This window comes from Ochotona curzoniae, unplaced genomic scaffold (assembly GCF_017591425.1).
Source record: "Ochotona curzoniae isolate NIBS_2020 unplaced genomic scaffold, NIBS_Ocur_1.0 scaffold_4505, whole genome shotgun sequence".
In the NCBI taxonomy this organism is placed as follows: domain Eukaryota; kingdom Metazoa; phylum Chordata; class Mammalia; order Lagomorpha; family Ochotonidae; genus Ochotona; species Ochotona curzoniae.
In genome coordinates, this window is record NW_024467118.1 from 54,125,196 (window position 1) to 54,150,740 (window position 25,545).

Consider the following 25,545-nt stretch of genomic DNA (forward strand, 5'->3'; position numbering starts at 1 on the left):
CACCAATGAGTCATAATTGAAGGATTTTACAGGAAAATTGTTTTTAACTGTGTTTGCATAATTTAGGTTTTATTAATGATAGAAGAGTCTCCAAACCAGTAGTTCTAATTTGGCCAAACATTTTGTAGTCCATATATATAACTAGAATAATATTTTGCTGTAATTAATCCAAATTTAAGAGTAACAGGATTTGAATCTTTCCTCCTTTGAGTAAATATTTCTTCCACAGCAAAAATATATACTATTACAAATAATTTGGTGATAAACCCTCAGAGTTCTACCTATTTAGTATGACTCGATCCATAGGAAAACTAATGATTTGGGAGGAAAGGTTTTCATTTCCTAGAACAATTGAATGAATTACAGAAATAATCACATTAATCAAAGCCTTAACATTTTCAGCATTTTACAATGTGTAAGTATAGATGTACATCTTTATTTTTAAGTTTCATCATCCCGGTTTATGTTGTCACTGAAAGTGTATATAATAGTGATATGCATGATTATTATGTGGCTACAATTTGTATCTTATTATTTGACCTCAGTCATAAAATACCCTTCATTCTACTCTTTAATTTAAAATTACAGTATATTTAACATCTATTTCACTAAGGTATGAATTGGTGTCAAACCTGATGGTCTATGACAATAGATTTTCATTGTTTTAAGCAAGTGTGTGTGTGTGTGTGTGTGTTTGTAGATAGGCTAATGGATATAACCAGGACTGTCATCTAACCAGGACACAATGGTGAAGTTAGCTTAGCTCTAAAGATCCAGAGTCCTTTATGTTAGGTTGTTTCACTGTCTGTTTTAAAGATGAAAGATTTCTGTGACATTTAACTTACTGAATATTAACAGTTAGGTGATTGCCACCTGCACTGTGGCTTTTAACATTATTCTCCTACAGGGTGAGAATAGAAATTATAGAAACTGATCCATTAAATATATCACAAATTACTTATTTTAAAAAGTTAGTAATTTCATTTTAATTGCTGCATAGCTTGCTATCCTCAAAATGATTGGAGTCTTTAAGATTATCAGTGTCCTTTATCTTGCTATTTTAAACCACTACCTATATAAAATCATATGTCATTTATACTAATAAAGTGTTAAGGGACATATTTTCACAATACTCAAATGGTTTGGAAATTTCTTTTCATTGTTTTAAGAAAGAGGAGGGGAGAGGGAGAGGGAAAAGGAGAAGAAAAGAGAGAGAAAGAGAAAGAGAGAGGGAGAGAGAGAGAGAGAGCGATCTTCTATCCACTAGCTCACACCCCAGATACCCATAATAACTGAGGCTTGTCTAAACTGAAGCCTATATTTAAACTCTACTTGTTATCATTCAAGTGAGGGGCAGGGAGCCAGTTCCTTCAACTATGACTTGTTGCCTCCCAGGATGTGCATCAATAGGAAGCTGGATTCAGGGTTGGAGCCAGGACTCAAATCCAAGAACTTCAGATATGTTTGTGAAGATTTATTTATTTATTTGAAAGGAAGCTTTGTAAGGGGTGGTGATCATCCTTTTGCCGGTTCACTCCCCCAAATGACTGCAAAACTTAGAATTGTGCCAGATGCAAGCCAGAATTCCTGAACTCCATCCAGGCCTTCCATATAGGGAAGCAGGATCCTAAATTCTTGAGCTATCACCCTAAGTTATTAGCAGGGATTTGGACTAAAAATAGGGCAGCTGGGACTCAAACTGTTGTTTAAATACTGAATTCTGATATTGTAGGTACTGGCTTAGTTCCCTCTTCCACAATGCCCACAATGCCCACTCCATGACAATATTTAAAAACACAACTCAATCAGTCTGTTTCTATAGCTTTTCTCTGTTCCATAGTACTCTATCTAGTCCTTAACTGTGACCCCCAAAGACTTTATCCTCTTCCTGCCTTACACTGCATTTCTGGTTGCTCCCTGAGGTTCAGCTGTAATTTCAGCTGTTGCCCTGAATGCTACACCTTAGTCTGGGCTGCTTCTATGACATAGATAATTTCTTTTCATTATTCTTTGCCACTGCCATTCCTTTTCATAATAATCATCTTAAAAGTCTTCTATTTATAGTACCTTATTATGTGACCCAGTTTGTAAACACCGAACACATCTATTATTTCCAAGTAATTATAATTCTGATTGAGGGATATAATTTTATTATTAATTTTAAAATATCTGTCTTCATCACTAATGTGTAACTTATAGGGATAAGTAGAAAGGCATCTCCGTTGAAACATTTCTTAAGATAGTACTTTCCTCATAGAGGAATATTCAAATATTTCTGAGTGAGTGTTAAAGAGAAAAAAAATATGCACTGAGTTTCAGGAAAAAAGATTCGAATGTAGATATTTGCAATCAGATATTTTCAAATACAGAGACGTGTACATATGCCAAAAAAATTGGAGATCATGGGAATGAATTCTAGTTTATACATTGCAACAAAGGTAAGAGTTGGATACAATAACAGTGTGGTCTATGCAGAGGAATGATCTCTAAGGGCTCAGGTGGGGTGCCTAGCAGGGTAAGTGGCAACCCTTCCCCACTCTGCCCCAGATGTTTCTTGTCATGGATCTTGCTCAGAGCTGCTTCGATGGAGCTGGTGTCCTTCTTGTTGGTCACAGGCACACAGCTGTTGGTCTTGTTGGCCTGTAGCATGTGTGCTGCAGCCTTGGTGACTCCCTTGCGGGTTAGGTGGCTGTACTTGTCCTGGTAGTCACTGGTGGGGTTCACCACAATGAGTCCCTTTTGAGCCTCCTCCTGCTCCTGCTGGGCCAGCTCCTTCAACCTCTATTTCTCCTCTTCTTTCTGAGGAATCTACTCCTGCCTGGAGCTTTTGGAGTACAGCTCCTCATCTGAGGGTGCAAACTCCATTTTGAAGATCAAGACATAGTGACAGTCATGATCTTCCCTGAAGGAGAAGGACATTTTGCCAGCCACCTCCACCGTGTCATGTAGAATCCTCCCCTCTATCTTGCTTATTGGTTGAAACTTTTTCTTGACCTAACCATTGTCTTGGATAAAATTTGACATCTCTTTTTCCATCCTTTTATGAAACTCCAGTTTCTGCTGTTCGAACTCCTATTATACTTTGTTTAGGCGGCCACTTGCTGTCTGACCTTGTGCTGGGTCTCCTGATTCCTGAAGTTGGGCATCTTCTCCATGGAGCTCAGGATGGAGCTCAGTAGGTCTGCTATCTAGGGAGTGACTTGAAAGCTAAAATCAATATTCTTAACCAAATTAACAAGTATATGAGTAAATTCACATATAATATAATGGCTAAATGTTTCAGGGGAATTTCCCGCCAGCAGGCCTGAGACCCGCCCCAACCCCACCCCCCGAGGGTGTGAGGCCATGGTGTTCTTTAGCTGCAGGTCTAGCCGGGACAGACTGATGGGGCATGTCCATTTGTTATAAAACGAGTACAGCTTATATAGACTAGGCAAAAGGGTTGCCCCCAAGAGTCCTCCCACCCAGCAATGACACAGTAATTGGGTAGAAGCCATGTCTGTCCCTTTACACCCTCCAGACATGGCACAAGTCCTGTTCCTCATGCAGGGCTAGAAGTTGTGCCTCAAGTCTGGGGCAGGTAGACTGTGGGTCACACCCAACAGGTAGCAGGCAGAGATCCAGGGGCAATCTCCCAAAAATGTTTGTTCTTAGTTAAAATTCTGTATAATGATTCTGCTAAAATCTAAATTACTACTATTAGCCTCAACAAAAATTTGAACTAAATAAAATACAAGAGCACACCTTTTAGTATTACCCTTCCCTCCCAAAGTACAGTACTCTATCTGAAAGATATAAAGATATACAATCTACTTGATAGAACTGTCCACCATGGAATTCATTGGAAAATCAAGAAACTCTAAAGAGAAATAAAAGGGTTTTGTTTTTCTCTGATTTTAACAAGGGAGAGGGAGTGTCATTCATTCATTCATTCATTTGTTTACTGGCAGTTATTAGTAAAAAGATAGCAGCAGTTCTGTGAAGTACTCTCTAGAAGATAACAAAGCTTTTGTTTCTTTTTTTTTTTTTCTTTTGCCATATTTGAAAAACTTTTTTTTATCTGGAAGTTTTAGGACTGCCCAATAACATCAGTAATGTCTCTTATGGGGAATGTAAAAATCTACTGTATCAGCAATGTAAGAATCTCAGTGGTAAACTGAAAGACCTGCTCATGTTTACTCTGACCTGAAGAAAAGGAATATCCTTGGGGAGTAATTCTGCAGAATCTTTGTCCATTTCTGTCTCAAGTGATCACACAAGGGGCATTGAAGATGTTAAGAATGTAAAAGAAAAGGCAAGTTTTTCTCTGAAGTTTGCACCACTAGCATTCAATTATCTTTGCCAGGTGGAAATTGATTCTCCAATGATAGATGTATATTGAAGTATGCTTTTCAAAAGAGAGCTGGCGGGGGTTACAAGGAAAACCCATTCGTCAATAACTGTCTGTAGTTACCTAATGCCATTTCTGAAAGCGATTCTTTATTTGAAACTTAATGATTTAAAAAGCAAAGCCTGACAAATAAAGGTATTTGTATATTTCCTCTATTCCAATGGATTTTAGAACGTTGTAACTCAGAGACACATCATGATTTTAGCTTTATAAGTTTATTTTTACTACTAACATGATTTCTGTATTTTTCCAAAAAGGGACTTGAGTCCTATTTTAATTTAGAAAATTCAGCCTGTCACCATCTCCATGTGATAAGGATCCCAAATTAGCCTAACAGCTGATTTCTTAGTAAATCAAGCAGTTCTACCTCAGATTGAAAAGTGTGGACAAAAATATAGAAGACATGAGAGAATGCTCACATACTAGATTAATAAAGCCAAAGTTAATAAATTGCTGCTTTAGATTTTTGTGAGTTATATGTATGATAGATCTGTGCTAACTGGTGATTTTTTTTATATTGGCAAAATAATGGTGGCATTGAATTATTTGATATATTAAGCTTTATGACATTGTTATATAACTGCTATGAGAGTTCTTCAAATAGTTCAGAGGAATTCACATATTAAAATACTCTGTATAGAATTCAATATTTTCACTTTCAAGTAAACATTTTAATTCCATTTTCCATAGATTTTTAAATATCCCTCACTTTTGTCATCCTTAACAAAGGCATGGGTACTTATCAGCATATTTGATAGTAATTCTTGCCTGAGGTTTGATATTAAATCCCTAGTGAATGAAAATATTTATAAAGCATTATAAGAAACCTAAAATTACAGCTATGTTCCAATTAGTCATAATTCAACACAAATAATATAGAATTCTATTTTTCTTAAAAATAAAAATAATCTCATCACTTTTTGACTTGAATTCTATTAACAAAATCTTAGTAGTTTAAAGTAACATACATTTATACTCTTACTGATTTATAGGTCAGAATTTTGACCGGGATGTTACTGAGCTAAATCCGAGTTCCATGATGCAGGACTGCACAGAGGCTATCTGGAAGCTGCAGGAGAGAATTCATTCCCTGTCTTTTCAGCCTCTAGTTACTACTCAGATTCTTTAGCTCTTAACCCCCTTTCTTTAAAGTGAATAATGCAAGGTGCCTCATTAGTACAGGAGGTAACGCGTCAGTGTCACAAAGTATGCAGTACATCATCTCTGTGAGGCCACTCATGCGGCCTGTCTGAACACAAACTGGAATGGTTCTCTTCTTACAAGGAGTGCGAGTATTTAGTGTGGTCACAGGAAAATCCAGGGAATTTTCCCTCTCTAGTTCCTAAATTTAATCACATCTGCGGAGTAAGTAAAGCCATGTCTTTTTGAAAGTAAGGGAACTGGGCCCAGCGCGGTGGCGCAAGTGGTTAAGGTCCTTGCCTTGCACGCCCCGGGATCCCATATGGGCACTGGTTCTATCCTGGCAGCCCCGCTTCCCTTCCAGCTCCCTGCCTGTGGCCTGGGAAGGCAGTCAAGGAAGGTCCAAAGCTTGGGGACCCTGCACCCACGTGGGAGACCCGGAAGAGGCTCCTGGCTTTGGACTGGCATAGCACCGGCCATTGCGCTCACTTGGGGAGTGAATCATCGGGCGGAAGATCTTCCTCTCTGTCTCTCCTCTCTGTATATCCGCCTTTCCAATAAAAAAATAATAAAAATAAATCTTAAAAAAAAATAAATAAATCCTTAAAAAAAATAAAAAAAAAAATAAGGGAACTTACAACATTGGAATGTGGACATCTGCCAGGATTCTGCCTACCACATGGTTCAAAGGGGAGAATAATTCCAACATCTTTGGCTTGGGAAGTTTGTGTTGGTGGTGTAAACTCTTATTATAATTGCCTTCAATCATATCTGATTTAGAACCATAGCATATATAATTTGGATGAGACCATAATGATTACCTAGCTCACATCTTGCACTTTAATTAAAGTTCAAATTCAGAAAATTCACCAGCAAAGGTAAGTTATGCACATGTTTTAATTCTTTAATGCTAGATTTAGGTTTCCTAATTTGCTATTAAATTGATAAAAAGTTTTAATCATAAAGTTATTTTATTTGTATTTAAGGCTCTTTTATGTTGAAAGTAGCTTTCTATTTTGTCCAAAATATATTATTTCTCAAAATTTCTAAGATCTACCTATTTATATGTAAATTATAATGATAATATAAGTAATATATTAAATGATAAACTGTAAGAAAAAAGGTATTTAACTTGGACTTCATGAAAATAAGAGAAGCGAACACTTACTTTATTGAATGAGGAATGACACTTTTAATTATTTCAACTGACTAAGGTTTCCAGACTTTTGTGATGTTAGGTAGCATAATTTTAACAATCACATATCATAGAAATTACATGCATAGAATGGAAAGAACACTTTTATTTTAAGCATAAAGTTCACTTCTATTTACATAAATGCATCATTATCTTGAACGAGAACTATATCGAGGGAAGAAGTAAGATATGACTTCTTTCATACTGGTCAGATGCATTTTTTAAATTTAAATGTTTTTATTTTTGATGATTTTTACATAGTTGATCAGGGTGATAAGCATCAAGGACTACAGGAACATGGATGAGATCACCATTCCCACATTCTCTTTCTTTTCCTTCCTGTGTCTGGGGGAAGGAGGGAGATAAGGGGAGAGGCCAGCTTCCCAAATGCCTCTGTACCCTGGGATGGAGGACAGTCACCGGATACAACCCTGGTCCCTGATATAAGGCATGCTCTGAGGGTCCTGCTCAAGAGCTGTTGATAGTTCAACAGTTCTGAGTTACTGCCACTCTAAGCACAATGAAGTCCCTCCAGAATCCACTGGTTGATGTAGTCCACCTTAGAGTCTCCAAGTCAACACTTAGCTGGGGTAGTTGATCAATTTGTTCTGTGCTCTGTCCTGTGTTTTGGTCAAATAGATTCTTACATGTTTCCTGAAAATAAGGATCATGATAGAGGCCTGATAGAGGAGTGGGTGTTGGGAAAACAGTGATAAAATCTGAGAGTCCTATTATTGTCTAAGAGCTATAATACGAATTTTGAGCATGTTGAAAGCCATTTAAAACTAAATTTGGAGTAAGTTCTGATTGGAAATATATTCTTATGTTTATTGGAGATGACTTTCTTAGTGCTCCTCAAGTTACAGTAGGGATATATATTGTGACGCAAAGAAGGGAAATATATCTTTAAATGCTGAAACCCAGCATATAGCATTGCTCGGCAACTTAGAACGTTGGTTATTACCTCCTGTGATCCTGTGGCTGTCTGGGAACTCCATTACTGCTACTGTGCAGTATCTCCCAATAGTTGTGGATCAAGCTAAGACTAGCTTGGTTAAAAAACATCAATGTTAAAATTTGACATAATTTCTACATATTACAAACCATTTTAAAAGCATTCAAAAGTTGAAAAATTAAACCATCATAAGAAGCAGAGCCTTTGTCTCTCAGTGTGTATTTTAAAATATTTTTCACAAGTTTTTCATGTTTAGTATCAATTTCTGGTTTTAAACACAAGACTGATATAAATCTCATAATTGTACAGATAAACTTTTTGAGCCCTGGTCAAGATATTTGACTGATCTGTTAGTTACCAGCCAAACTCCAGCTTTTCACATCCAATTATTTTATGTGTCTGAAGTATAACATCAGCATAACAATTTAATATCAAAGCAGTAAAGTGAAATCCCCCATCTCTTTTCAGAATTTCTTAAAGAGGAAACAGACACACACATATACATACATTTATGTACAAAGTTAATCTCCTACCAAAAAAAGAAGCACTCTGATATGCAGCTCAGAGAAAGAAAGCTAAAGGGATCTAATTAAAAACAAATTTCATTTGCAAATATAAATATGTTGATATTCTGATGACATATTTTATTACTGATGTTTTCTCTTTGGCTCATGGGTGTTAAAAAATTAAATGTTTTAAGTTGAAGCCACAAAAGTATATACAATAGATTAGAGAAACTACACTATTAAAATCAATCTAAGGAAAATTATTGAGCTGGAAAAAGGGAATGGAGAACTGAATAAAGTCATGCTCATTTGAATACATCTTAAAAATAAGCAAATGTTTTATCTCATATTGTGTCTACCATGAGATGGTTATTTGAAACACGTACCAAAATTGTATTAAAATCTAAATGTCTTCCAGCAATGCATTGTGTCATTTAAATAATGTGTAAGCCACATTCATCATACATTAAGAAATTTACATAATAAAATGTTGTTTGCTTCCTGATTTCATGAGATATTGCTTTTTGTGGACAGAGAGAGAGTGAGAAAGAGAGAGATGGGGAGGGAATGAATGTAGCCAAATAGGTTTCAGCAGCAGATGAGTGACATTTGGGAACGGAATTGATATTTTAGTGTTCTTTCACTTTTTGAAAGCAATGACACTATTTATTATACACTAAAAATATTCCTTGAAAAAAATTAATGTTTTATTTGGTTCTTAGGTTAATGATTTATGTGTAGTTTTTCTTATAAACTGTGCTTTTCAGCTATTGCTGCTGTATTTATTTTTTATAATATAGTCATATATACATTCCTTCTGTAGTCACATTTCTTCTGTTCTTCATTGTACATTGATTTCATCAGCCAGTTATTTAAAATAAGCCAGTGAATGAGTGCAAGAGAGTAAATAAAAGATTATGATGTTCCACAAATATAAGCAAAACAGAATGAGGGAAATAGTTGTGAAATCATGTCTGGTAAAGTGTACTTTTCAACTATGTATGCGCTCATGTTCGTGGCTCACCTCCTCTCCCTGCTGTGTAGCAGACAATGCCTTGCAATCGTATAATTTAATCTTTATTGTTTCAAATATCACTTTTATGTATATCGATCTATTGCTATGTGTGAAAAAAATAGAATCCCTGGGTTATATTAATTATTTTTCTCATTTATTTTATTGAATATTCACAAACTATAATTGTATGTATTTATACAGTACAACTCAGTTGTAATAAATGCTTTCACTGTGTAATTGAATCAACATAGTTAGCATGTTTACTACCTCAAATTCTTATTTTTTCCTTACTATCTAAGTAAGCCTGTGTATTACTTATCCAATATTTCCTCATTTTCCCTTTAGTAACTTCAGTGGCACATCATTCATTCTAAGAGTATAGGAAGTCCCATAATTTGGGATAACATGAATGAACATGGTGATGCTATGCTGAATGAAATAACCCCGGCGTAGACACACCAACACCACATTTTTATTATTTTTAGGAATATTTTTGCTTTTTCAATGAACTGTTATAAGCTTTAATTATAAACTTAAATTTTTCCTGCTAAACTATTTTAACTACTTTTCCATTTGTTGTTGATGATTTAAAGTTGTTAATATTTTATATGTAGAACTTTTTCTCATCCTAATTTTTTTCCATTTAAATTTAGAAACACATTTTCCTAATTAGAATTAGGAAATACTTTTCCATGTTAATTGCAGTTTGGTAAAACATGGAGTATTTTTGCATAATTAATTCTTTCATCTACATATTTCATGTTGTATTCAACAGGATACAAACCTAAATCTTCTCAAGAATAATTCTCTTTGTTCTATTATCTTCTTGTTTTTTCCAAGTTTATGTTATCTTCTTTGTCATATACTATTTTAAATAAGTGAAGTGTGTTGTCTGTGAACTTCTCTACCTGTTTGGCAGCTGTTACTGCACGCATTTACTTTAGTTCTTAAATATGACGAAGATTTTAATAGTGCTGAAATGCCATTACTCTTTTTGCCTTTTTACTTGTTTTTTTTTTCCAAAAATTTCTAAATTAAAATTGTAAAATGACAAAATGATATTATATTGATTGTTTCTGAAATGGTGATAAAGCTGGGTACTAGTATCGAGATCACTGACATTTTTGGTTTTTCACATCTGCGACTCACATATTCAGGATTTCCTTCCCTAACTTCAGCGAAGGCATGGACTTTTCCCACACTTACTAGTTACTAGTTACTAGTTATTCATAGGTTTGTGTGTGTGTGTGTGTGTGTGTGTGTGTGTGTGTACTTATATGTAAGTGTAGCTGTAGACTTACACACATTAAGATTGTGGATTTTTCTGAATGAAAAATGTTTATTTTAGTTCCTAACCAAAATATCTTTACCAGTAATCAAGTAATGTAAAATAAGTACAAATATTTATAAGTAGATAGTTTTGTATTTAACTTAGCATATCTAAAGTTATAAAATGAAAAATAATTAGAAAGCTAAAATGGTCCCAGTGCTTTAGGAAAATAATTTACTTACAAATTAGCAATCTCTTTTTGCAATACCTCTTTTACATAAAAAGGTAACCATGAAAAATATAAAAATATTTGTAAATGACTATTATATTTTAAATATGCTTCTACATGGAAGACTTCCCTGCCAACTTCTTAGTTTACATTTCTAACCAGACTTCTACTTTGAATTCCGGACTTTAATTCCTGAATGAATTACCTATTTGCTATCTCTACTTAGATACTTAATGCTGTGATAAATAGACATGACTTAGACTCTCAACTGCTCTTCTTTCATTTTGTCCCTTTCATAAACATCATCTTTATTCAGTCACTCAAATGAAAAGCTGACATCATTGCTGGCTACACTATTGTCTTATATCTCACACATGGTTTTCCATGAATTGAGAATTACTTTTCCCATCTCCATTGTGATACTATGGCTGAGTTGTTACGTCCTTATGTCTGACTGAAATAGATTCTCCATTGACATCTGCCTTCTGATTTGCCCACGTGTCACTTTAAACCTGGAAGCCATAGTGATCTTGTTAAAACACTAGTTTTGGGCCTGGCAGCTTGGCCTAGTGGCTAAAGTCCTAGCCTTGAACACGCCCGGGATCCCATAAGGGCGCTGGTTCTAATCCCAGCAGCTTCACTTCCCATCCAGCTCCCTGCTTGTGGCCTGAGAAAGCTGTCGAGGATGGCCCAAAGCCTTGGGACCCTGCACCCGTGTGGGAGACCCACAAGAAGTTCCTGGATCCTGGCTCTGGATCAGCATAGCATTGGTGGTTGCACTCACTTGGGGAGTGAATCGTCAGACAGAAGATCTTCCTCTCTGTCTCTCCTCCTCTCTGTATATCTGACTTTCCAATAAATAATTACACCTTTAAAAGAAAAAAAAAACACTAGTTCTACCATGGTTCTCAACTACACAAACATGTGTAGGAATTCATATAGCAAAGAATCCAAAGTTGCAATATCTTAAAGAATAACAAAATGTGAACTCCTGGAATGGCTCTGATTTGTTCTCTTTACTTCCTTCTTTCCAGGCAGTATAGCCTTTTGTTGCTCCTCGTATATTCTACGGATGCTTTCCCCCAGATTTAAATATGCTCAGTGAGAGATGTTTTTCTTCCTTCTTCAACAACTCCATTTCAAAAAATTCTTTCCCTGTTTCCATTGTCTTCTTTTGCCATATCCTTGGATGTATAATAATCCAGATACTTGAGAAGCCCTCAGCAAGTATATGCTGAAATAAGGCCAATTGTTAAGAATTGTGAAAATGATGAAGTCATCAGCAAACAATTTTCAGTACTAAGCGTCTGGTGTAAAAGTCTGTGAGCATTCATTGGATAGAATATTATGCGATCAAATTTTGTAGGCTCCTCTGCTGTGATACAGTGATTTAAGCCATTGCTTACAATACCATATCAGTTCAAATTCATTCTGCTCTGTTTCAGATCTCAGTAATACAGCTAAGCAGGTAGCAAAATATGGCCTGAAGTACTTAGTCCCCTGCACCCATGTGGGAGATGTGGGTAAAATTCCTGGCTCCTGGCTTTGTGCTTGGGTACTGGCGTTGTGCTTGCCCAAAGTTTGTTCGTTTCTCTCTCTCTCTCTCTCTCTCTCTCTCTCTCTCCCTCCCTTCCTTTCTCTCTACCTCCCTCCCTCTCCTCTTTTTCCTCAGACCCTCTGCCTTAAATAGGTGAATAAAATATTTAAGTATTTTTAGTAACTTAAGTTAATATGCTATCCTGGGTGGAAACATTAAGTATAAAATAACATATACAATGCACATTTGTTTACATTTATAGAAGATTGAATAGCAACATGCTCAATTTCTAACAGTTTGACATAATATGCATGAACTTCATTTTGGTTATAGTTTTTGAGTTCTTTCTGAGTTTTTTCAATGAGTTGCAGTATTATTTCAGTGATTAAAATGTCATCACAAAATACTTTGAATGATTCTGGAATTATTAAAGGATTGATCAAAGCAAAGTAAAATAACTCAGACATTCTGTTGGCGTTTTAAAAATCATGGGTCAATTCAGGCTCACAAGTACTGGGCCTCTTTTGTGTACCAGGCATTGTGTAGCGCATCGAGAAGAGAAAGTCCCTCTAAAGCTTTTCAAACCTCCAGTGAGACAGCAAGGGCACCTTCTGTCCATGAGAAAGGATCTTGATGCAGAATGTGATAGAACTTCAAGCGGTTGCAGAATAGCTGGCTGAACTATAATGAATTAAATGAATCTTGTTGTTTTGAAAAGTGTCAGTCAAGGAAGGGCTCAGCTCAATTAATTATAAAGTTTGCATAGCAACCTATATTTGATGTGATACTCAAAAATCACTCTGAAACACACTGAAATACAGGGAATAATAAATAGTAGAAAATATATGACTCAAGCCTGAACCATAGGGACATTCATTCATTCCCAAATATCCATTGTAGATTATGGACTGGGTTGATGCTTAGGATGCAACATTGGATGAACACAGTCCTTTTGAAAAAGAAAAGAAAAAGAAAGATTTATTTATTTTTATTGGAAAGTGACACATACAGAAAGGAGAAGAAACAGGCAAGGACTTAAACCAGTAGGCTACTGTGCCAGATCCAAGCCCAGTCCCTTTTTATGAGGGGACATTTGATGCAAGTTGAGAACATGTGGGCACATGAACCTATTTGAAAGTTGTAAGCACTACAAAGGAGAAATGATGAGAAGATAACAGGTCTGAAACCCATGGGAGTAATACTTAATTCCCTAGGTTAGAGTTTTTAGTAACAACCTAGGGTAGTGTTTTTAGTAACAAATTTAGGGAAAGTTTTCCACAGAAGATGACACTGAAATGTAGAAATAAAAGACAGTTGTGAAGTTAGGAAGACAAGAGAAATCTCATCATAGGGGGGGTGGATTATGATTTAGATTCTGCAGTGATCCTTCAGAACACTCAACTGAAACAGAGACAGAACCTGTCTATACAGAATCAGGATGAATTCAGTATGAGTAAAACCAAGAGGTAGAGGAGGCTGCATTCCCAAATTATCAAGTTGTACGTGAAATTGGACATTTTAATGGAGTAATACGAAGCTTCAGTACATCGATGTGTCATGTCCTCTCCGATCAGGATAAACATATTTACCTTTTCAAACCGTTACCTTTTTTAGAATAAACTTTTCAAGATATCTTGTGCTGGGTTCTTTTAGAGAAATATACATTGCATTGTCATGATGTACATTCACACAACTATTTAAAAAAAAATGACAGCAGAATTTTTGACTCTTGTCTCCCTTTGCCTCAATACCTATTTCTCAACCTCCTGCTGCTCTCCTCTGCTTCTGGGAACCATCATGGTATGAAATCAACTTCTCCAGTTTCCACATGAGTGAGGACTTGCAGTAATTGTCTTTCTGTGCTTGATTTATTTGACTTAGTATTGTAACCTCCAGTTCCATTCATGCTGTGCTGTTGCAAATGACAAGAATTTATTCTGTTTTAGGTTTGGATAGCAGCCTTTTCTGTATATGTACCACATTTTCTTTATCTATCAGTGGATGGATATCTAGGGCGTTTACATTTCTTCCTATTATGAATAATGGTGCTGGGAGATGTCTCTTTAATAGGCTGGTTTCATTTCTCTTGGCTACTTATACAGTAGTGGAGTTACTAGTTTGTATGCTAGTTTGATTTCTGCTTTTTTTAAAGATTTTTTTTTAGAATCAGATTTTAAAGATAGAGAAGGATAAATACATATATGTGTGTATATACACATATATACATACACACACACACACACACGTATTCCATCTTCTGGTTCACTTCCCAGTTGGCAATGACCAGAGGTGAGCTGATCTGAAGCTGGCAGACCTGAGCCTCCTCCATGACTCACACATGGGAACAGGGGCCCAAAGAATTTAGCCATGCTACACTGCTTTTCCAGATCATAATTAGGGAGCCGGATCAGAATTAGCAGCAGGGACATGAAGCAGTGCCCATACGGGATGTCGGCACCACAGGGTGGAGGATTTGTATACTGCTATTACTGTACTGCCCCCTGATATTTGTTGTTGTTTCTCACCTCTCTGCATGCATGAATTCCCTTTGCTCCACATCCTTTCCGGCTCTCTTGTTATCTCCTTGATAATAGCTCATTTAATGGAAGTAAGGTGAAGTTTTCTTGTTGCTTTGATTTGGGTTTCCCTAATGATTAATGATGTGGAGCATCTTTCATGTACCTCTGTGAAGCTGATAATTTCTAACAAAGGATACATCACAATTCATACTCAATTGTATAGCATCTTTTGGAATATTAACCGTCTAGGGGCCAGCATAGTATCCTAGTGGCTAAAACCCTTGCCTTGCACATGCTGGGATCCCATATGGACACAAGTTCTAATCCTGGCAGCCATGCTTCTTATCCAGCTCCCTGCCTGTGGCCTGGGAAAGCAGTGGAGGATGTCCCAAAGCCTTGGGATCCTGCACCTGCATGGGAGCCTCAGAAGAGATTCTTTGCTTCTAGCTCCTGGCTTCGGATTAGCTCAGCTCCGACCATTGTGGCAGCTTAGGGAGTGAATAAGCTTACCAAAGATCTTCCTCTCTGTCTCTCCTCCTCTCTGTATATCTGAATTTCCAATAAAAATAAATAAATCTTTAAAAATCTGTTGCAAGCCGCATCTGTATGCACTGGCCACATGCCGTACCTAAAATGGCGCCGGCCAGAGAAGCCACACCTTCGTGCGTGGTGGAGAGTCATGTAGCCTTCGCGGTACTGCGCAGGCGCCTAGCGCATGCACAGTGAGCTGCGGCGTGGCCGGCACGTGAACACTGGGGACTGACGAATCCGGTCGCCCAGGACCCTGCGTGATCATGACGCCGACCTATCATCGGCGGAGGCGGGGCCAGTCAGCACATAAGAGCAGACAGCCTGCTGGGGTCGGGCCCCCTTCCTCTTCCTCATCTTGGTGCGCGCAATAAAAATTACCGCAGAAGGCTTCACTCGCGTCTGCGTCTTATTGCTGGACGGTAAGACACGTGGGCGCGACAACTGGTGCCGGAAACCCGGGACCTGGAGGGGGCCTCCCGTTTCAAACGGGAGGAAGTCAGAACTGCGGCCAAAAAACAGGTAAGGAGCTCTGAGAGGGAGAACTTTCGGGTGACTAGGAGCATAAATCGGAGGTATATGAGCCACCGCTTCTGGTTATAGACATGGGCGCACAGATCTCTCTGGTGAAATTTTTGCAGATGGTTTATGCCCTCCGTAAGGGAGCGGTCAGAGAGAGTGACAAAGCCCTTCAGTCTGCTCAGGATAGTCTCTCAGAAACAGAGCGCGACAAAAATCCAATGAAGTCTCTTTCTAAATGTGCTTTTTGGAGATCCCCGTCACTTTGCAAGCAAACCATTGAAATTTTGTTTCTAGTTTTTATTTATATTTTTAGAAAGCTTAGGCACAAAATATGCAAAATATCTAAACAAAGTAGATACTGAGTGCATGCTAGCTCCTCATGGTCCATCTACCAATATTGAAAGTATGTGGGACTGGCATTGTGGTATGACAGGTTCCACTGCTGACTGCAACTAGCATCCCATACAAAACCTGGTTTGAATCCTAGCTGCTACACTCCTGATTCAACCCCATAATAAAATGTCTGGGAAGGAAGTAGAAAATGGCAGGGTGTCCAATATGTGTCCTGTCCATTAAATTCTGTTTCAAAATGTATTTTCTGCAGAACTTACTTAGTGATAAAGTATATGGATGAGGAATGGAGTGGCCTTTTTGGATTACAGGCATCATAGGAAAAAATTTAAAGCTCATTAAATACTAATAAAAGAGGCTCTTTGTACTCAGTAATAACAGTGTTGTGCCAAAGACTAAAAGCTCGTAGTAAACTCATTCACAAGCCTATAAAAGAAAGTTTCCATGATTGAAATTATATTAGTTATTAAATATGTAAAAATATAATAATGAAAATCATATGATTATATGTGCATTTGAGGCTCCTTGTTTAAAATTAGTGCAGCATATATATTATTTTCACAAGAAATAGTAAATAATGGTTGAACAATTAATATGCAGGGTCACACAGTGAATGGAACAACTTGAACTGACTGCAATTTCATATTTTGTACTCTCTGTGAGATATGTTTGTGTTGTATCTTGTGGGAAAAGAATGACCTATAAGAGCAAATTAATGTCTAATGCAGTTTTGGACTGTGTATAAAATAGTTATATACTGAAATAACAAAATAACTGGTGGTTAGAAGAGATGGAAAGCTCACATTCATTCCACTGTTGGCTTTTTGAGAGCACGCTACAGAAACTCAGAAGAGTTTTTTTGAGAATGTCACTAATGAAACAATTAGAAACTTTTACTGCCATAATATGCACGTATCATCCCATTGACATGGCATCTTCTAGTTGATGGCAGTCTTAGTCCAAAACAAAGATCTGAATAAAGAAAACCCTCTTTATGATCTGGTTTAATTTCAGGCTATGAAAGACTTTGTAGTGATTGTTGTTTCCATTAGTCATTGTTTTCTAAAACTAGGATTAGTTTTTAAAGAACATAATCCCATCTAAACCTGAGTTATTTTAACTTCATTTTTTTGCATTAAAAATAGCCTTCCATAATGATTCACTCCCCAAATGATTATATTTATTGGAACTGGACCAGACCAAAGCCAGGCATCAGTAATTTCATTATGTCTTCCCATATAAGTGGCATAGGCCCAAGTCCTTGATACACCTTCTACTGTGTTCCCAGGCACATTAACAAAGAGCTTGGTAGGAATTAGAGATAGAGGGACTGGAACCAGTGCTCTGACATGAAACGCCAGTACTGCAGGCAAGAACTTAACATGCAGTGCCACTATGCCCTTAACTTTCTAACTAGAAGTATCAGTGATTGAATACTCAATCTAATATTTTCATGGGAGAAAAAAAAATTGTTAAAAACTGATAAATCTATGTGTGCTCATTAAACTTTTCTTTGCATTTTCTATAGCATTCAATAATATATTTTCAAAGATTTAGTTTATATGCTTGAAAGAGTGAGTTACAAATGGAGGGAGATGAGAGATATTGAGACCTAAATGACAACAACAACTGGAACTGGGGCTAGACAGGTTAAAAACAGGAGCCGGTAGGTTCCTCTGGCTCTCCCATATGCTTGAAAGGGAAACAGGAGTTTAGCCCCTTTTCTATTGCTTTCCCAGGAGCATTATCAAGGAGTTAGATCAGAAGTAGAGCAGCTGGGCCTGGCAGTGTGGCCTAGTGGCTAAAGTCCTTGCCTTGAATGCCCCAGGATCCCATACGGGCACCGGTTCTAATCCTGGCAGTTCCACTTCCCATCCAGCTCCCTGCTTGTGGCTGGGAAAGCAGTCGAGGCAGTCGAGGACGGCCCAAAGCTTTGGGACCCTGCTTCCGTGTGGGAGACCTGGAAGAAGTCCTTGGCTCCTGGCTTCAGATTGGCATAGTATCGGCCTTTGTGCTCACTTGGGGAGTGAACCATCGGATGGAAGATCTTCCTCTCTGTCTCTCCTCTCTGAATGTCTGACTTTCCAATAAATAAAAATAAATATTTAAAAAAACAAAAAAGAAGTAGAGCAGCTAGGACTGCAACTGACTTCCATATGGGATTCCAGCATTATAGGTGGTGGTCAATGAACAACGATGATCCCAATTATCAAAAACCATTTTAGAAAAGACAAAAGAAATTTCCATTGACCTTTTATTGCTGTTGAGCTATTTCTTGAAACTATTTTTCTTTCTCTAAAAGTAGAAGTCACACTCTTTTTCTCATTACTACTGTTTTCTCCACAAAAACTGCTGATTTGTGTTTCATTGCCTCTGTTATTATTTAGTGCTTATGTCTTAGGTGCTGTGGAAGTCATTCTCAGTATAGACTGCATTTGGTCTGTTCCTCTTATAGATCTTGAAATGACTGTTCTGAAAGCCATTCATACGCATATGTTTTAACTCTCAGTATCTGTCCCACAGCGGCAGCATTTTGAAAGAAATTAACGTTAAACTTTCAGTAGCGTATATAAGGTACCTCATCTCATTGCCAGTCGATCAGACATCAGAGAATGCGGGCAAAGGACGAGCTATATTAGAAGCATGCTACTGTGCAGTTCCGTCCTCTGAGTAATAAAATTATGTACTTTCTCCTTTTTTCTTTCAAGTAACACCAATCCTTTTGGATATAGTAGTTAATTATATTTTAACACGAGTAGTGTTTCTGAAAAATTGTGGGAAGGTTATAACTGCCATTTGTCTAAAGCATTCCCGATTCTTAGAGCAAGAAATCTTTCAAAAACACTCTGAAAAGCAAGCATTGATTATGTCTATAATGTTGGCATTAATGAGCAAGAAAAGGGAAGAGGAAAGAAAAAGGCTAGAATGCTTTATTTCAGTTTCCAAGTAAAAACCCTTGTCAGCCTTGAGAGATTTGGAGTTGTTTTCTCTCCTGATTCTTGAGTGAAGAGGGACTTGCACTTGAGTAGCAGTTGTGCTGCATAGGACAAGTCAAGTCATCCTCTGGAGGAGGTAGTCCTTACCCTGGCTCTCTGGGAGATGTTGATACAAGAATCCTCAGCCCTACTAGTGATTCAGCCAAGTTGCACAATTCCACGTTTAGATTGGAAAGGAAAACCTATGCATAAAGTCAATGAGATCAGAAAGAGAAATGGAGATTCATGAGAACCATTGCAAGGTACCAACATAGTGAGTTTTTCTAGTTTATTTCCTAATAAAAACTGGACCGGTTTACTCTGGGAAAATGAATGTCGCTCTTGCTGCAATCGACTGTTGGTCCCCCTGCCCCTTTTTAAATTCATGTAAGGTAGTGAAAAGAGATGTGCATCTGTTTTTGACAGAGACAGAGAAAGGCTTTGCTTATCAATGTAATGAAATTTTTTATATCTTTAAAATCTTGACATCATTATTTTGAGAAATGTCTATGTATAGGGAATAAATACAGGAAATTTATTCCGAACATTTAATGTGTAATGGAATACAAATCAAATGCCTGCCTAGGAATAAAGTCAAAGTCATTATCGGGACATAAGAGCAATTGAAACCTTAATAAAACAAATGGGTGGTTAGGTCATGGTAGCAGATTAAATAATATATTTTAACATTAAAATATGAGTATTGTATCATTTAAAAATTTATTTTCTCTGCAATGGTATCACAATGAGATAGCAGAGGATTTCACCAAAACAAATAGACACATAGACTAACAGAGACTTTTGAACTCAGTCCTTACACTGCCTGTCTCTGTCCTCATTGAAAATCAGTGGAATGCCTCCTATGTGCTTTACTTCACACTCAGTTGCAGAGCAAGGAATCCCTGCATTTGTGAAGTGGCCTGCAGAATAGAAGTTAATATTATTTTTGGGGAATAATTTTATTCCATAGTGTTTAATATTTCCTCTTGTCTTGCCACACATTTCAAGCAACTTCTTCTTGTCTTACACAAACTCATTCAATGAAAGTAAAGAGAAGATACATGGTATTTGTCAAAAATTTTCATGCCATGCTGTCTTCTAAAAATTGTTTTGAAGTTTCTAGTGCTAAATTCGCTTGTGCTATAGCTTTATGTAGATAGCTCTTTTATCCTAGAGCTCATCCCTTTAAAGCTTGTTAGCATGTTCACGGAGTGGTGCCACCACCTCACCATTTCATCCACTTTCTGTCTCCATGACATTGCTACCTCTGGACAATTCACATGAAGAGATTCAGATGATACCTAGACTCTAGCGACTGCTTTCTCCTACACAGAATCTTTTTTTTTTTTTTTAATTTTTAGCTTGTTCATTGCTATTATACAAACACTTTTAAATATTTCTGATATACCAACATTTATTTTTATTGATTTTCTCTGTTTTGCTATGTTTGACTTCAGATATTATAGGCTAACCTTTATTATTTCTTCTGCTCAATTCAGTTACTTTAGTGTTCTTTTAGATTCTTTAGGTGAAATATTACGCCAATGATTTCAGATTTTTCTTCCTTGAATTGTTCATTTATAGTCATACATTTCCCTTTGCACAGATTTGCTTATATCCTTTGAGTATGGAATATTGCTTTGTTCTAATTTATTAAGAAATATTTTCTATTTTCTTCTTTCTGTTTTGAGCCACTAGTTATTTATGAATGTGTTTTTCAAAACATATATTTTTCTGAATTTTCTGGGGATCTATAATTATATCTAAAATTTTCAGTTAAGTTTTTCAAGATCTTATGCGTGAGTTTTTGTTTAAAATTTTATTGTTGCTGGGCACTCTACCATGTGATATTTGAATTGTATCTCACTGATTCCAATTATGTGGTGCATTGATTGTTAATCACGTACTGATACGATTACTACTGTTAATTCTTTGTTCTACTCTGAACCTCAGTACAGTTTCACAAATTTATCTAAAATGTTGATGCTTTATTTATCAACATTGTAGATGTATCAGTTCTTTGTTTATCTGTGACAAATCACCACCAGACTTAGTTTAAAGAAATAAACATTTGTAAACTCAGTTCTGAAGGTTCTGTGAGGAGGCTGGGCATGAGTGGGTTATTTAGGATCTCATATGACTAAGATGACAATATTGAAAGGAGACATTTTCATCTGCGGCTTAGGAGTCTCTTCCAGGGACATTCAGGTTGTTGGTACATTTTAGTTTCTTGCAGTTTTAGAAATGAAGACTTGTTCTCTTGCTGCCACTGGCATTCAGCCATGCACTGCTGTCACTGCCTCGGGATGCTTTTCTGAGTTAGGCTGTCAAGGAGAAATGTGTCTCCCGTTGAAACCCTCTGCTGGTGTTTTCAAATGTTCTCCTTCCAAAAATCATGTTAGAATTTCATTCCAAAAGTGACAGTATCAGGATGTGTGACCTACGAGTGGGCCAGTGCTTGGGGTGCTCACATTCCATACTGGAGTTTCCTGGTTCTTTCAGTTTCAGCTTCTCACTACTATGTACTCTTGGGAAGCAGCAAGGCTTAGGTATTTGGCGTCCTGCCACCCACATCAAGGACCTAGGTTGAGTTGCAACATTCTGACTTTGGCCTGACACGATGCACTTCTGAAATGTGGGAATCTGAAAAAGGATCCAATGGAAGAAAGATCTTAATCTTTCTGACTCTGACGCTTTGCTTTGCAAATAAAAACAAATTTTAAAAATAAACAAGGGAGATATGGCCTTTGGGAGATCCTTGAGTTGTAATAGCTCCACCCTAGTAAGTGATATTAGCATTCCTATATAAGATTCAAAGTGGCAGGAAACATTCCTATGCCATTTAACTATCATTTTTTTTTAAAGATTTATTTTATTTTTATTGGAAAGACGGATATACAGAGAGGAAGATCTTCTGTCCCTTGATTCACTCCCCAGGTGGCTGCAATGGCTGGAGCTGAGCGAATCCGAAGTCAGGTTCCTCTTCCGGGTCTCCCACGTGGGTGCAGGGTCCCAAAGCCTTGGGCCGTCCTCGGCCGCCCTCCCAGGCCACAGGCAGGGAGCTGGATGGGAAGTGGAGCTGCCGGGATTAGAACTGGCGCCCATATGGGATCCCAGCACGTGCAGGGGGAGGTTCAACCACTGCGCCATTGTGCTGGGGCCCCATTTTTTTTTTTTTTATGGTAGTACAAAAAGACTAAGATGGCTTTGTATGTCTTGGTGTTCCTCTGAGAGGTACAGAGCCCCTTTTCATGCTTAACACACTCATTCAATCAAACTCACCTGGTACGTCTTTCCTGAGATTCAATTGATTTTAGACTTTAATAACATCTACAAAATCTCTTCACTCTGCCATGTAGATGACTTATTTTTCCCCCAGATAACTGAATGAAAATAAATGAAATTCAAGAAGTGGAAATTTTGGAAGCCATTATAAAAATCCTGCTTAACTTAAAAAATATGTTTTCTTTATTTCTTGTAGAATGAACTTCTCTACTCTTGTAAAATGACATTCAGGCCCATATGCATTCATTGAATGTAGTACACTGCGTGATGTATACATTGCAATACACTGTCCCATACATGCACACCTGTTACTGAGATTAATAAGATAGTATTTAGAGGTTGAATCTGGATTTGACGCTTTTACATGGAATAGAAACAGAATTTTAGCACAGACATATGGGTTAGCATAAATTAAAAGAATCTATCATTATTTTGCTTCTATGTAATCGTATTTATTTAAATTGAAGTCAGTATTTTGTGTTCTGTTGTTACATCCTTCTTGATGAGTAAAAATTTTGTTCCCCAAGGATTTCTGTTTAATAATCAAATCTTTATAAAATTGTAATTAAAATGATCCACAAAGTAGCCTTTTAGAAGAAGCCAGGGAGCAATTACAATTCAAGTCCCATTTAGCACAGAAGTTTTGGACAATTGAGTTTCAGGGAGCCCAAGGTAAATCATTATATCTAATTAAACAATGCAGGCAGCCAATCTGGGTAGTTATAACAAGATCATTTTCTCATCCAAGAGATTGAAACACATGCATGAATTCCTTTCCATGATTTAAATGTCATATCAAAGAAAATCTTCTTCATAGATAGAAGGAAAGTTAGAAATTCTCAAATTACTGGAAAGTAGTTTAAGCAAAAAAAGCTGATTTTTCCATAAATATATTCTACTCCTTTTCTTCATAAATTATAAATATTGATCAAAGTTCTGCTTTTTCTTTCAGCCTCTGTTACAGTTTTTATCTGATAATGTCGCTTACATTTATACCCATATAAGAAATGTTCACTTCATACATCTATGAATTACAAATTTTCACTCCTCCCAAGGAGAAAGATCATGTTTAAAATACTTACAGAAAGCATACTTCTTAAGTTTAATTTCCATTTTTAAAGGATGAAATTTCCAACTAGGAATCCATCTGATCAGGAGTTACTTAACATAAAATGGTGTTCTTCAAATAATATCTGAATATAGGCTGATCAAGTTAAGCTGAAGGATCTGCAGTTATTCATAAAGAATTGACCTTTCCTCTTTTCCTTGCTTAGGGCTAAACACTTGATTAATTGCAGATTTTTTTTTTTTTTTGCTGTAGTTCACCCATGGTAGAATAAATTAATTCTTTCTTTTACCTTGACTAAATGTTTTGCCTCCAAAACTGTAGACTTGTATAGTGACCCTTATCTTAAGTGGGATATCTATGTTTTAATTTGAGGATATTTTGCAGATTCTTGCAGTCTACCCTTCATGAGACAGTCAGGATAATTCTTGGATAATTTGTGATCAGTACTTAAGTCTTTAGGCCTGTACAGTCGTAGATGCTATCCAGAAGTATCCCGCAGCAATCTGCAATTTAATAGCCTTGAAGACATGTACAACATAAAAATAAATGATCTGATGCTAAGACTATCAGATAAAGAAGTAATTCATTTAGGGAATACTCATCTCCACTGTTTCTTCTTCCAAGGTTTGGAAAAAATGCATGGTGTCCTTTATGTGGCTAAAATGTTGCATTAAACAGAAATTCTGCTTTATAAATAGAAGAAAACTAAGCTCTGGATCCTATCCCCAGAAGAGTCAGAGTTCCATGGAATGTCAGGTCTCTCTCAGACTTCTAGTCAGATCTGGACCGCTACCACCTTCGAAGGGTTTGACTCGACGGGGTGGTAAGGAAACAACTTAGATGAAATCTGTTTATTAGGCATAGGCTGTTATTAAAAGATGCTATTAACTTTGACTGAAGTCTGACCTCTATTTCATGATTCTGTATGGCTCTCTGAGAGCACACATAGTTAATTAAATCTGTCAAATATTTGAAAACAGCTGTCATATTAAACATCTGACCCTTGCATTATTCCTAATTCCCCAAGATCAACGAATTGCATTCACATTGCTTTCAGCAGCAACAGGAAACTCAAACAAAATGGGCCAATATTGTACAAGAATCTGCTGTAGTTAAATCGGTGTGCTGGGAAATGGGGGGGATTTAATAGATGAATAAAATAGTACAGCCGTATTCAAGGAACCTAACAATAAACTCTAAGTACTTTCTGGTTATTCTTTGTCATTTGTACAAATATTTCCAAGAAGAATAAGAGGATTTAGTTGATGGCTTAAGCCCAGCAGGGCCCAATGCATATAAAAAAGACATTGATTTAAAGAATTGCCTGCAAATCTCTAAAATTTATACTGTTCACAAAGAAGTATGAGCTGTCTCTCTCTCTCTGCCGGCTTTTTAGCTTTCATGAAAGAGATAGGTTCTATTATCATTGTTTATTTCTAACTAAATAATATATTCCTTATGAAGATTGCAACCATTCTATGTATCAGTGGTAACCACCTACTTAGTAAAAATAACCACATAAACAGGCAGCTTCATTTATTACTATAATTATCTATGAGAACAAGGGAGAAGAAATAGCAATTCTTATATGTAAGGTAGGAAAATGTAGAATTTTGAGGCTTATGAAAGTCATATTCTCAGACTATTTACATTGTTTTCTGTAACTTTATGTTAAAAAATCTTGTGCTAATTTTTATATTACATCAGTATGTACCCCATTAAGACTTAAATTGAAATTGAATTTAACCCAGAAAAGTCAATTGTTTGACTCAGTGATTCCATTCATTCATTCATTCATTCATGTGCTCATTCAGTGTTAATAACAATGTTAGCAACACAAAAAGGAGTATTGCAGCAAGTCCATTGTTTCATGAAGGAATATGGAAGACAAGTAATGATATTAAATACATTGTGGTCAGCATTGTAACAAAGCTGTCTCACAGCTCTACCAATGATTTAAGGAAAGTTTTGAAAAATATTGAGAGGAACGGGAAGTAACATGACACAGGAACGCAGGACATGCAATATCGGAGCACAATTTAAAGAAATTCGGGGAGCC

At 36.8% G+C, this 25,545-nt stretch overlaps 1 pseudogene; it reads right to left on the reverse strand.

Annotated features, from left to right (window-relative positions):
* Positions 1-2,415: 2,415 nt before the first annotated feature.
* LOC121146405 overlaps positions 2,416-25,545 on the reverse strand; it is a 60,299-nt pseudogene continuing 37,169 nt past the window's right edge.